Source organism: Pogonomyrmex barbatus, unplaced genomic scaffold (genome assembly GCF_055798465.1).
Source record: "Pogonomyrmex barbatus isolate J1 unplaced genomic scaffold, ASM5579846v1 scaffold7, whole genome shotgun sequence".
Classification (NCBI taxonomy): Eukaryota; Metazoa; Arthropoda; class Insecta; order Hymenoptera; family Formicidae; genus Pogonomyrmex; species Pogonomyrmex barbatus.
Genome location: NW_028297171.1, coordinates 1893571 through 1906310, shown reverse-complemented (window position 1 = coordinate 1906310; position 12740 = coordinate 1893571).

Below are 12740 nucleotides of genomic sequence, written 5' to 3'. Positions count from 1 at the left end.
ATAACAATACAGACGGACCCATTATTTAAAATGCAACAATTATCACGTTTGTTTAAAGTGAACAAGATTTCATTAAAAATAAGTTTACAATACTGATAATTACTAACAATTGTGTGGCACAGGATCAATATGATGTTCCATAAATACATTAATATTAGAATCCGTATTGCAATAATCAATTACTTCGTGTGCTTCCATTTCGGCTATTCTTTTTGAAATCTGTTGAAGAGGAAGACTAGGTTTTTTATAAAGCTTCCTAAACATCATCATATTATTTTCGTACAGAAAAGCGGAAAATGAATCAAGAGGACTCAATCGTCGCACGTCATTAGTAAGATGAATAAGATCATGTACATTATAAGAAACAAACGTTGGACCATAAAGATTTTCACACCTAATAACAAATTTTTTCAATGCACAATCTGTGAAATTCAAATACGTTTCTGATGATGATGCAGAAATTAGAATTCTTGGATGTATGTAAAAGTAAAAAGTATGTGTACACTTCCTGTTTTAGAATACCGTACGATACGATTGGATCTGTATATAAAAGAAATTCGCGGAATTCTATCGCTTTATATTTTGCATATGCATCAAGCGATCTGGAACGTCTTACAAAATCGGATAATAAGCTGCAAGTGTCATCAATCGTGTGGATATTGCAATAATATCTTTTGCAATTTTGAAAATCGTGAATATTTTTCATGTACCCATGCAGATAACAACTTCTTCATTATGTCCAGACATACTCGTACGAGATGCATACTATATATTCAAACGGCACCTGCGAAATCATTCCTATTCCCAAGTAGCAAGATGTCGTCAATTTCAAGTCATTAATATCACCAAACTCACGTCATAAAAGACGTCAAAAAAGAAATCATAATGATGTCTATAAGTCACAGACCGATGACGTGATACTTATGACGACAAAATTACGGTTGCGTGCCGATATTGACTACTAATATAGACTACTGAAAATCGATAATGTATATGACATAAAATACGTTTACAGAAAATAAGTGAAAAAAAATGAAAAAAATGAAAAAAAATGAGAGAAAGTGATGAAACATTTATCTCGTATAAAATATATTTTTTATCTCGTACCGCATGTTTCTAAAACTGATCACCCATCCATTTGGAGATCCTGCTCGATACTGCTTAATCTCCGTATTGAGATGAAATCTGCTACTGAATGACCAAATAAATGATTATGGGATCTCTGCTTAAGATATGATAGATCTGGTTAATAAATGTTACTATATTGTATAAATAGTCTCAATTTTAAAATCTCGATTGTGTATGTAATTATTGTAGATAATTTAATTACATATATAGAGTCGTAAACCTATGTTTAATAAAAATTATCAGCCTTATGTTGAAAATGTTTATAAATTGTTTACATATATTTTATTTACTTGTTAATGAATTTGTTAATTGTTGCATATATTTTATTTACTTGTTAATGAATTTGTTAACTGTATTAAATATAGGAAATATTTTTCTTATTTAGTTATATTATAGTTATATTACAGTAATATTATAGTTAATTAAGAAAGATAATTAATAATGTTAGTTCATTATTTCATTAAAAATAACTTAAAAATGGTAATTAAATGACATAAAAATAACGATTAAATGACACATTTTTAAAATGATATATTTATGACGATATTTCGTGACAAATATTACATTTATTTTACATCATTAATTCGTACACTGACGTCGAAATGACGAGAAATGATCTTAAATCATTGTCATGACGTAATGACGTCATCTTGCTATTTGGGTTGGTAACATCGATAATGGACTTGTACTATCTCTATGATGATCCTCATTTAAACATGTGATATATTCTTCATACGTACGAAGAGAATGAACGACATCACGGAAAATAAAACAACCTTCACAGCCTTCGAGTACCAGAAATTTTACATTTGGAACATGATTGATTAGATGTATGATCTTGATGATTAAGAATGAAAATGCGAGCTGGTGCATCAATTATGAAAAATCGTAGATCTTTTATTGGTATTGGTAATGTACTACCATTATAAGATACACTTCCCTTTGACAATATTCTTTTCATATCTGCGATAAATTGTTCAAAAAATAAATTTGGATCATTCGATTTTGTAGGACCTCTATATTCCTACTATTATTGGTCTTTTATACTTGATATTTACAAGTTTACATTGGATTGGTCAAATATGAATGCTTCCTGATCTGTCTAAATAACAATCATCAGTATTGAAATCTATTTCTAATTCATTGGGAAGTGATTTAATTGTAAAATGAGAAAGTACACAAGAAATACCTGACTACCACATCAAAATGAATATATTTTCCTAGTTCTACTTTGGACACCGTAACTTTACTTTGCGGAGTATGTAAAAGCGTTCTCACATCTTTTGGTAAGTTTTGAAAACAAGGATGTGTTCGCAGAGGACATAAAAGTTATTAGCTTGCACATGATTAAAATTATTTTTTGTGAAACAGGATACCAATCTGTCTTCAAATGACTGCTCAACTGACGAAGAACTGAAAGATGAATCGTTATCAAAGGTATCATTATCGAGAAGAAACGTATTACCGTCAACGTTTCTAGGAAGTTTATTATTCTCGACATCACTGTCAAGATTGGCTGTAAACGAAGTGCATTCTGTGAAGGTCATGTGCTGAATATCAGTATTAAATGTAATAACATGAGGAACATCAAAAACTTCATTAAGGCCCAGTCAACATGCTTGTCTAAAAGACGTCTTTCGGACATCCTAATACAGACATTTTTAAAACATTACCAAAAAGACTTTTAAGACAACTTTTTGGACAATTCTAAAGACGTCTTATTTTAAGACGTCTTTAATACAATATCGAAAAGACACTTTTAAGACAACTTTTGGACATTCTTTTTAAGAAAGTCATATAATAGAACATATCAAAAAAGATAAAAATTTTTGAAAAAAAAAAATATATATATTTAATATATGTTTAATTTGTTTATTACATATTAACTATTTTATAATTGTCGCGATATTTCGGCATCTATAATCAATCCCGACATTCCCGGCAGAATTACGTTTCTCTTTCCGTTGGTGGATTTGGACAAAAATGCGTGTTGCCGGTTATGTCGGCACGACTTTAATCCAGGTAATCTTCTATTTTTAAACAAAAATATTATATTAAACATACAGGTAATTAATATAGATACATTTTTGTATATACTTATGTTATATTGTGTGAATATTGTTCACTTTTTAGAGCAAAATAGTATACAGATAAGTTTCTAAGCAAAGATCGTGAAATTGGCCCTTGATGATCTGATTATCTGTAACATAAAAAATAAGATAAAAATAATTAACATACGTATCGCATGTTTGATAAAAAGCTTCATGCATATGTTTTGTGATATAATATAAAATCAATGTCAATATAAGTCAATGTAATCAATGTAAAATCGTAAATCACTTTCATGTCAACCTTTTTTGATATATGTTTATAAAAATTATTCAGTATTTATTTAAAAATGAATAATTTTGATGAACGTAGATCAAAATAAGAATTATGAGACTTGTGAAAGAAAGCGATTAATCAACAACTAATCAACAATTGATATCGTGCAATTATATTCAGGCAGCATCAATGTTGCATGACATTTTTAACGCATAAACAATGGATGCGCTAATCGATTTGATGTCTATTGCTAGGCCATCATTAAATAAAATGTTACCGAGCAAAATTGCCATGGCGCGGTTGATCTTGCAAAATTATTTGTGTGCAAATAAAAAGAACATCCACGAAGAAACACGCTCACGTTCGAGAATTCTACATTATTATGTAATATTTCATATATAGGTAATTTTTATATGATTTTATATGATTTATATTTTATATATTGTAATTTGCTTTTTGTTATTGTTAAAAAATATATTGTTAAAAAATCTATGAACCGTAAATAACTTTTTCAAATTGTCGCGAAACGCGAGAGAGACGGCTATTTGTCGATTCATAAGTTATATACTCAATACGGGAAGTAATCATTTTAAAAATAAGTAACGTAGTTAATGGACCATTATATGGATTTTTCCATTTCACATTTCATCTATTCTTTCTACAGATTTATGATTTATGATTATTGTTAACTTGAGTTATTATTAATTTTCTAAGAAAAAACATTATCGAAAATAGATATAGTATTTCTTTTCTTATTTCATAAAATCACTTCAATTCATAATGATTTGATATATGAAGATTCTAATTAATATATAATTGAAATATAATAAAATTGTAACGAAAAAAAGTACAATCACAAATCAAATTTTTAAGCGAAAATTATTTGATTATTGTTTTATCTATTGAAATATGATAAAATAATAGACATAAATTTTATAAAATAATGGCAGCATTTATATAGGAATACATTATAATTAATTAAATATAATTTCAAATGGAATTAATTCCTCTAGATCGGTCATATGCGAATGATAAATGTTCATAATTAATAAGACTCACAAAAATTTTAAATAATTTGACAAAATAATGAAATGTAACTGACTGTGCATTTTTATGGTTAACACAATCGAGCCAAATGTCAACTCAATCGTCGCGTACATATATTAAGGGGTCAATTATATAGAGAGAAGATCGTATTCATTATCAATATTAATTTGACAGCAATTTGAATTAACGTCATATAAATATATTAATTAGTGCGAACTTGTGGTATGAATCTTGGATATTAGATCCATGCATCAATTTATGGAATTTTTTCATTCTATATTATTCAAATGCGCTGTCTTTCACGCCTTCGCCGCTTATTTTCAAATTTGCGCAACCTATCCTTGATAAAGTCTCTAATATTACCTCCGAATTTACAGAAATTACAAACGTTTGGTTCTTTGTAATAAATTATTTACGTCCAATAATAAATAAATCGATCGATTAATGTTAATGTTTTTATACATACAATAAATGTTAGATAAACTTGTCCAAAAGAATTAAAAATTAAATTATTATTTTAGCAATTATAATAAATTGTGTATATTGTATGACTAAATCTAAGACTCATGACATACATTTTTTGTGTTGAATAGCGTGAATTGATAAATTCGATTCTTCGTAATATATATTGGTAAATTGTCTTCGTAATATATTGATAAATTTGATTTTTCGTAATATATTTAGCTTCGATTCTTTGTAATATATTTAGGTTTGGTTTTCGTTCGATTTTTTTATAACAATATACTTTCAACTATGCTCATATACTTGTATAAACTTTATAAAATATTTTATTGTAATTGTCTTTATATTCTGTATACGACTATATGTGATAGACTATATGCAATATATGACGAGATATTGTTTATGAAATAAACAATATAAACTAAAATTCATCTTTTTTATTTTAAACGTGTTAAAATTATTGTCAATAAAATAGGAAATATTAGGAAAACATCTAGAGAATGTCATAAAGAATGTCTAAAAGTTGTCTTATAAGATGTTCAAAAGACATTTAATAAGATGTCTAAAAAATGTTTTATTAGGACAGTCAAAAGGCATCTGATAAGACGTCTAAAAAATGTCTTGTAAGACGTCCAAAAGTTGTCTTATAAGATGTCTAAAAGTTGTTTTATAAGACATCCAAAAGTTGTCTTATCAGACGTTCAAAAGTCTTATAAGACGTCTAAAATCGGGACATAAGACGTCTTTTAATCGTCTTTTAGACGTCTTTCTGTACACCTTTTCGGACATCCGAAAAGCTATTAGGATGTCTTTTAGTTGTCTTTAAGATGTCTTAATGTTTACTACTGGGCTGTCGTTTAGAATTTTCTACTGATTTTTTACATTGTAAATTATTTCTAATTTCAGATATTATATTCTTGCTTTGTTTTCTGCACAATATATGCACACATTTTCGCGAAATGGAACGTTTCAAGATAAATGGTTTCATACTTACGTTGGTATTCGTCTTTCGTTTACCTTGTATCTATAAAAACCGCTTTGCGGTTTTTCTTTTATTCATTCTGCTCTACATACAACATATAAATATTTTTGCGTTATCACAATTATAAATAACTGATGGCTCACGATTAAAATACAGAAAGCAGATGTATCGATATTGTTGTAGCCTGGATTGCGTTACAAGATTGTAATTAGGAAAAGTCGGGTTCGCTGAGTCTTAGAAGTTAGAACTCCGAGCAAGATCGTAGGTGGAAGGTTTTTCTGGTCAAATATTATTATTCACTTTTATTAAGTAGCTGATTTATTGATATGGCTTCTTGACAATATTTCGTATGAATTTCGCTATTACCGATAACGACTGGCTGTAACGAAGTACAACTGCCCTGTTACGTATTGTGACTACCCGCTCTCGGTGATTTAGCGACCGTTTTTATAGTATTCTAGTAGTGTCGTGTTTCGTCGCGTTATAATTCTAAATCGGACCATATGGTCAAAACGGCGCGCTCTCGCAAATTTCTCGTTCGCGTTCTGCTTTGAAATTTGCAGACTTGCTTTTGCATGCTTGCATTTCCGGTCGGCGTTTCCATAGCACCGTCCAACTATTTCGAGATTCGAAAATGATCGTGAAGACAAGAAATAATGAAGATATATATAAATAATATGTAAGAAGTAATTCGGGCTACAATAGTATCATTATTGGAAATTTATTATTTTCAACGTTTGTATTATTCTCAATATTATTACGTAATATTAGTAATATTAGGAACATTAATGAATAGCTATTTTGCTCAATTTTCTTGAGATTCTTTAGAAATTCTGCATATTTTAACATCGGACACGAAACATCGTTGCTCTACGTATAATATATGCATACATATCTTTTCGCAAAATGTTACGTCTTGAGAAACGTCTTATATTATAATGAAATCTTTACATATTCATACCTTCTGCTTTTATAATAAAATTGATAAATCCCGATAAATCCTTTAGAATTGTCTGCATCCGATCGCAACGGTTGATAAAACCAGAAAGAATCTTAGCATCACACGACAAAAAATTGCCGCTCGCTGTTATACGTACATCTCAACCAATCGTATGCTTTAGTGCGACTCGTAGTTGTGTTCGCTTGGCGCTCGTAGCGTCTGTAAGCTAAAGACTGTGCTTAGTGGTGTTCTAGAAATTACCAGTTTTGGTATGGCAACCGTGAGAGAAGAATAGAAAAAAAGAAAGAGACTGAAAAAAGATATTTGCGTCGTTTATCTATGTAAAAACAAATAATAAAAAGTGGCTTTCTGAGCAGAAGTGGTTGATTTTATAAACACAATTGGTGACCTCGATCGAAACAAAAAAATATAACAAATTTAATAATGCCAATCGAGCATTCTCCATTAAAAACAAACGCAGACACAATCAAAAACAATTGCTTCGCCACTCACCGATCTACAATTGCCATCAAATATGTCTAATCAGCAGGATTCATCCTAAGACTCATTCGATCTTTCGCAACAACCGGGGCAGTAACATTAGTCAAACTTCTATCTTTTTGGAAAGAAAATCCTAATTTGTAGTTCGCACAAGTCGAAGCTGCATTTTGCTTAACTAGAATTACAAGCGATAACACAAAATTCAGGTACGTCATTTTAAACCTGAACAACACTACATTATCTTCTGTTTCAGATGTTGTAGCTAATCCACCATCTTCCAATAAATACCAAACTCTCAAAGATAGAATCATACATTCTTTTGACGAAACGGCAGAATCTAAATTAAAAAAGCTCATACGCAGACACGAAATAGGTGATGATAAACCATCTAACTATCTCCAACTTAGAAATTTAGCTGGTGGTCAGTGTAACGATTCAATTTTACATTATTTTACATTATTTTTTGAACAACTGCCAGAAAACGTTAGATCTGTCCTAGCCATAAGCGAGGTCACAAATTTATCAATACTCGCCTCCCAAGCTGATAAAATTTATGAGATTACAAGACCGTCAATTAACGCACTAATCTCTGCCAATTCAGCCTTATCACCCCAAATCTCTTCAAATCTCATTGATGATCCTTGCGAAAAAATACCACCTCAGCCAGGAATCGAACTTGGATCTCCTGCTTACCGGGCAGGCATCTTATCCTTTCGACTACCGAGGCATGTGATGATATTTATCGCAAATAACATGTTTAGAATAACACGTCAACAATACAATGATACATATATATATATATATATATATATATATTACAATATACATATATACATGTATTCTTTCGAATCCCCACGACCGGTACTCCAGAGAGATGATGGTCCTATTCTCTGAATAGATGCATTAGCCATGGAACTGCATAACCATCGTTCACGAAGATCTTGTTCCTGGCAATCGCGTAATCTTCAAAGTAAATATGGATTCAGAAAAAGCAATCGAGAGAAAGATGTTATCTGTTGGTATCATCATCAATTGGGTAAAAAGGCAAAGAAATGTCAACAACTATGCACTTATCAAACTACAACAGGGAAACTAATATCGCCGCCGCAGGTACAGGCGCTAGCGGTTGGCACTAGCCGAAGTCGCCTGTTTTTATAGGATCGTAAATCAAATCTCATTTACCTTGTTGACACGGGTGCAGACATTTCCGTCATACCCAAAAGCAAAATCAGTGGACCGCACCTATAGGGATTTCAAGCTATTTGCAACAAATGGTTCTGAGATTGAGACATTCGGTGAGAAAATAGATCTACAAATAGATCTCGGTTTCAGGCGCTCATTTTTTTGTGAAATTCACTATAGCTAATGTCACCCATGCTATTCTCGGTACGGACTTTCTCCGATGTTTTGAACTTCTAGTAGATCTCGCAAACAAACGTCTCGTGGATGGAACTACAAACTTGTACACTTTCGGTCATTTACGCAATTTAGCCATATCTATATTAATCACCATTAATAAATTGCAAATATTATCAACTGTTCAAAGAATATATTGATATCACCAAGATTTCCCCTCGTAAAGAGAACATCCACCAAGTTCAGCATCATATCATGCATAGACCTCCAATAGCTGAGCGACTTCCATTAGAAAAATTCAAAATAGCTAAGGCCGAATTTGAAATGATGATCCAGGAAGACACGTGTCAACCATCGGGCCCATGGGCCCATTTTCCCTTCATATGGTGCCTAAAAAAGAACAGCGGATGGAGAATATGCGATGACTATTGTGGTCTTAATGCTGTAGCTATCCTCGATAAATCCTGCGTTATGTTCATGACTCATATGCATTGCATGGTTGTAAAGTATTTACAAAGCTTAACCTCACTCGTGCCTTTCATCAGGTTTCCCTTGCCAAGGAAGATAGACCAAAAACCGCAGTCATCACGCCATTCGAGCTTTTTGAATTCAATGTTATAATGACTTTCGGCCTGCGAAATGCAGTCCAGACGTTTCAAAGGCTAATTGATACTGCTCTTCATGGATTAAACTTTTGTCATCTATATACTGATGACATTCTCATACCCTCACCGAATCATCTAATACACGAAAAATATATTAGAGCAGTCTTTGATAGGTTACGCAAATTTAGTCTATCAATTAATTTTTCTAAATGCCTCTTTGGCATGAAATCGATTGTCTAGGATAGAATCAATCAACACGGTACTAAACCATTACCAGAGCGAGTAGCAGCAATTCAAAATTTTCCTAAGCTCAAAACAATACAAGAATTGCGACGGTTTTTGGAAGTTGTTAATTTTTATCGTAGATTCCTCAAAGATGCTGCTAAAATATCTTCCTCGATTCTCATCTAAAAGGCACAATCAAAAAAGATACGCGTCCAGTAGTATGGACTGAGGACAGCGTGCTTTCACTCAGTGCGACCAACAAATCATTGACGCATCTTTTTTTTTCACCCTTGTGAGAATGCACTTCTTGCCCTTACTACCGACGCATCTTGCACCGTCATGGAAGCAATCCTTGAGCAATCGGTTAACGGAAGATGGAAAATAGGTTTCTTTTCAAAGAAATTGTCTTCTACGTAGCAACGTTACAGCGCGTATTATCGTGAACTGCTTGCGATATATTCCAGCTTGAAATTTTCTCGCCATTTCTGCTAAGGACAGCAAGTAATTAGAACTGATCATAAACCCTTGGTTTATGCTTTTTATAAAAAATGCGATAAGGCTTCACCAAAGTAGCAGCGCCAGTGGGACTTTACCAGTCAATTCTCTACTAACATTATTCACTCAGCTGGAAAAGAAAACTCGGTAGCTGATTGTTTATCACGCATGGAACAGATCGACATGCCAGTCATTGTTACCGAAGATCTTGCGAAATTTCAAGAGGAAGATGAGGAATTTAAAAGCCTATTGGATTCAAATTTTTCGTCTCTTATACTCAGGAAACTGCACTGCAGTGACAATGACAACACCGCACTGTATTGCGACACTTCATCTAATGATATTCGACCTTACGTCCCACAATGTTTAAGACGTCAGATCTTTAACGTATTCATAACATGGCACATCCCGGCGTCAAGTCCACATAAAAACTCATCGCGCGATGATTTGTATGGCCGTCCATGCGCAAGAATATTTCTAAATGGGTCCGCACATGCTTAGCATGTTAACGTTAGCAAAATTCATCGACATATCAAAAACCTTCCGAATCGAATCACAATCCCAGACGAACGATTTCGACACATTCACATGGATATTATCGGCTCTCTTCAGCCTTCAAGAAATTACGAATATTGTCTCACCATTATTGATCGGTTTACTCGCTGGCCGGAAGCTTCCTATTTATGACACATCGGCAGATACTGTTATCAATGCATTCTATTATACTTGGGTTGCAAGATTTGGAGCTCCAACTACTATTATCACTGACCATGGTACTCAATTCGAGTCCCGTTTTTTTCAAGGCCTTACATTAATGATAGGCACTAAAAAAATTCGTACAACAGCTTACCATCCATCTTCAAATGGAATCGTCGAACGATGGCATAGAACATTAAAAACAGCCATTATCCATCATAATAATCAAGAATGGATTGATATATTGCTTATTTTTGGGACTTCGCATTAGTATCAAGGACGATATTAAAGTTCCCGCAACAGAGTTATTCTATGGAACTACATTACGCATTCCTGGTGAGTTTTTTGTAGACGTAGAGCCCACTAATGAGCCTTCATTTATTTTTAGAACGTCTCAGGCAAACTATGCGAGCTATTAGGCCGACTACAATTTATCATCAAAAAAGCAAACCATTTTATATTCAAGATTTTGATAATTGTTCATGTATTTGTCAGAGTTGATTCCATAAAAAAACCTTTGGAGCCTCCTTATGAAGGACCATACCAAGTGCTCCAGCGTATCACAGATAGAATATTTAAATATAATTAAAGTAGAAAGTAGTTTAAAGTAGAAAGTTTTTGCTGCAGGGGAAGCCAACAACTATTTCTATCGAAAGATTAAAACCTGCATATTTCGAAACAGAAATTTCAGACAGCCAAATCCAGAACTATCAGACACTTTGTCTACGCCTCGCACAAGCCAACACTCAAAGAAAGTGCATTTCGTGGCTTAATTACTTAAATCACTCAGAGGAGAGTACTGTGGCGTTAGTAATGTTCTGGAAATTATCAGTTTTGGTGTGGCAACTGAGAGAAGAATAGAGGAGGAGAGAGAGACTGAAAAAAGATATTTGCGTCGTTTAACTATGTAAAAACAAAAAATAATAAAAAGTGGCTTTCTAAGCAGAAGTAGTTGGTTTTGTAAACAAGACACTACAATCAGAGACTGGCCACGACTTTGATTCGCCATGTTTTGGCTAAATCCTATGAAAAAAACAAGAAATACACCATCTCACTCTAACTAATAACGTGTTTTGGTTAGAGTGAAAGAAATATACACCATCTTACTCTAACCAATAGTGATATTTTTTACTTTGCATATGCATTGATTTTAGTGTATTGTGCATATGTATTAAATATGTGGAAAGCGTGATAATATATTGTTAAATAATAGAAATCCTAAAATTGCAAAATATAGTCATAAATTAATTAATTGTGATAAATCAATATAAAAAATGGGTGGTTCATTTTTTTTACTTAAATTTTATTTTATATTGTAATAAAGTTTGTTTATAATAATAATAAATATGTAAATATATAATAATCCTTTTTAAAAAAAGGCATGACATCGATACTTGCATCTCTCGAAATTTCCTCGAAGTTTGTTATTGTTAATGCTTTTCCGCGATGGGTTCTTTCGCTGTGTTAACTTTGTGAATAGCTGTTATTGTATTAATTTCACAGAGGATCGTTTTGACATTGTGTATCAAAAAATTAAAAATATTATAATGTAACAATAGTATAATAGTATTATATTAATTTTTGCTCTTGTGTTGAAAAAGATAAATAGCGAAAAAAAAGATAAATAAAAAGATAAATAAATAAATAGTAATAAATTTAAAATCGTTAATATTAAAGGAAATATGTTAATAAATATATTAATAAATTGGTAATATAATTATAAATAAAGTTTTATAAATATACATATTTCATTATTTTTAAAACGCTTATGTTTTTAAATTATAATTTAAGATTAATATAGTTAATATAGTATTTGAAAATAAGTGAGAATAGCCAAAAGATGGCGGATCAATCAAAAGTTGCTTTTTCGTAGCCAGTCTCTGATTATAGTGTCTCTAATGTTAGTCTCTATTGCTATTGGCTGACGTATTCAGCTAGCTTATGATTGGTCAACTGAGTGACCCCGACACGCTCATAC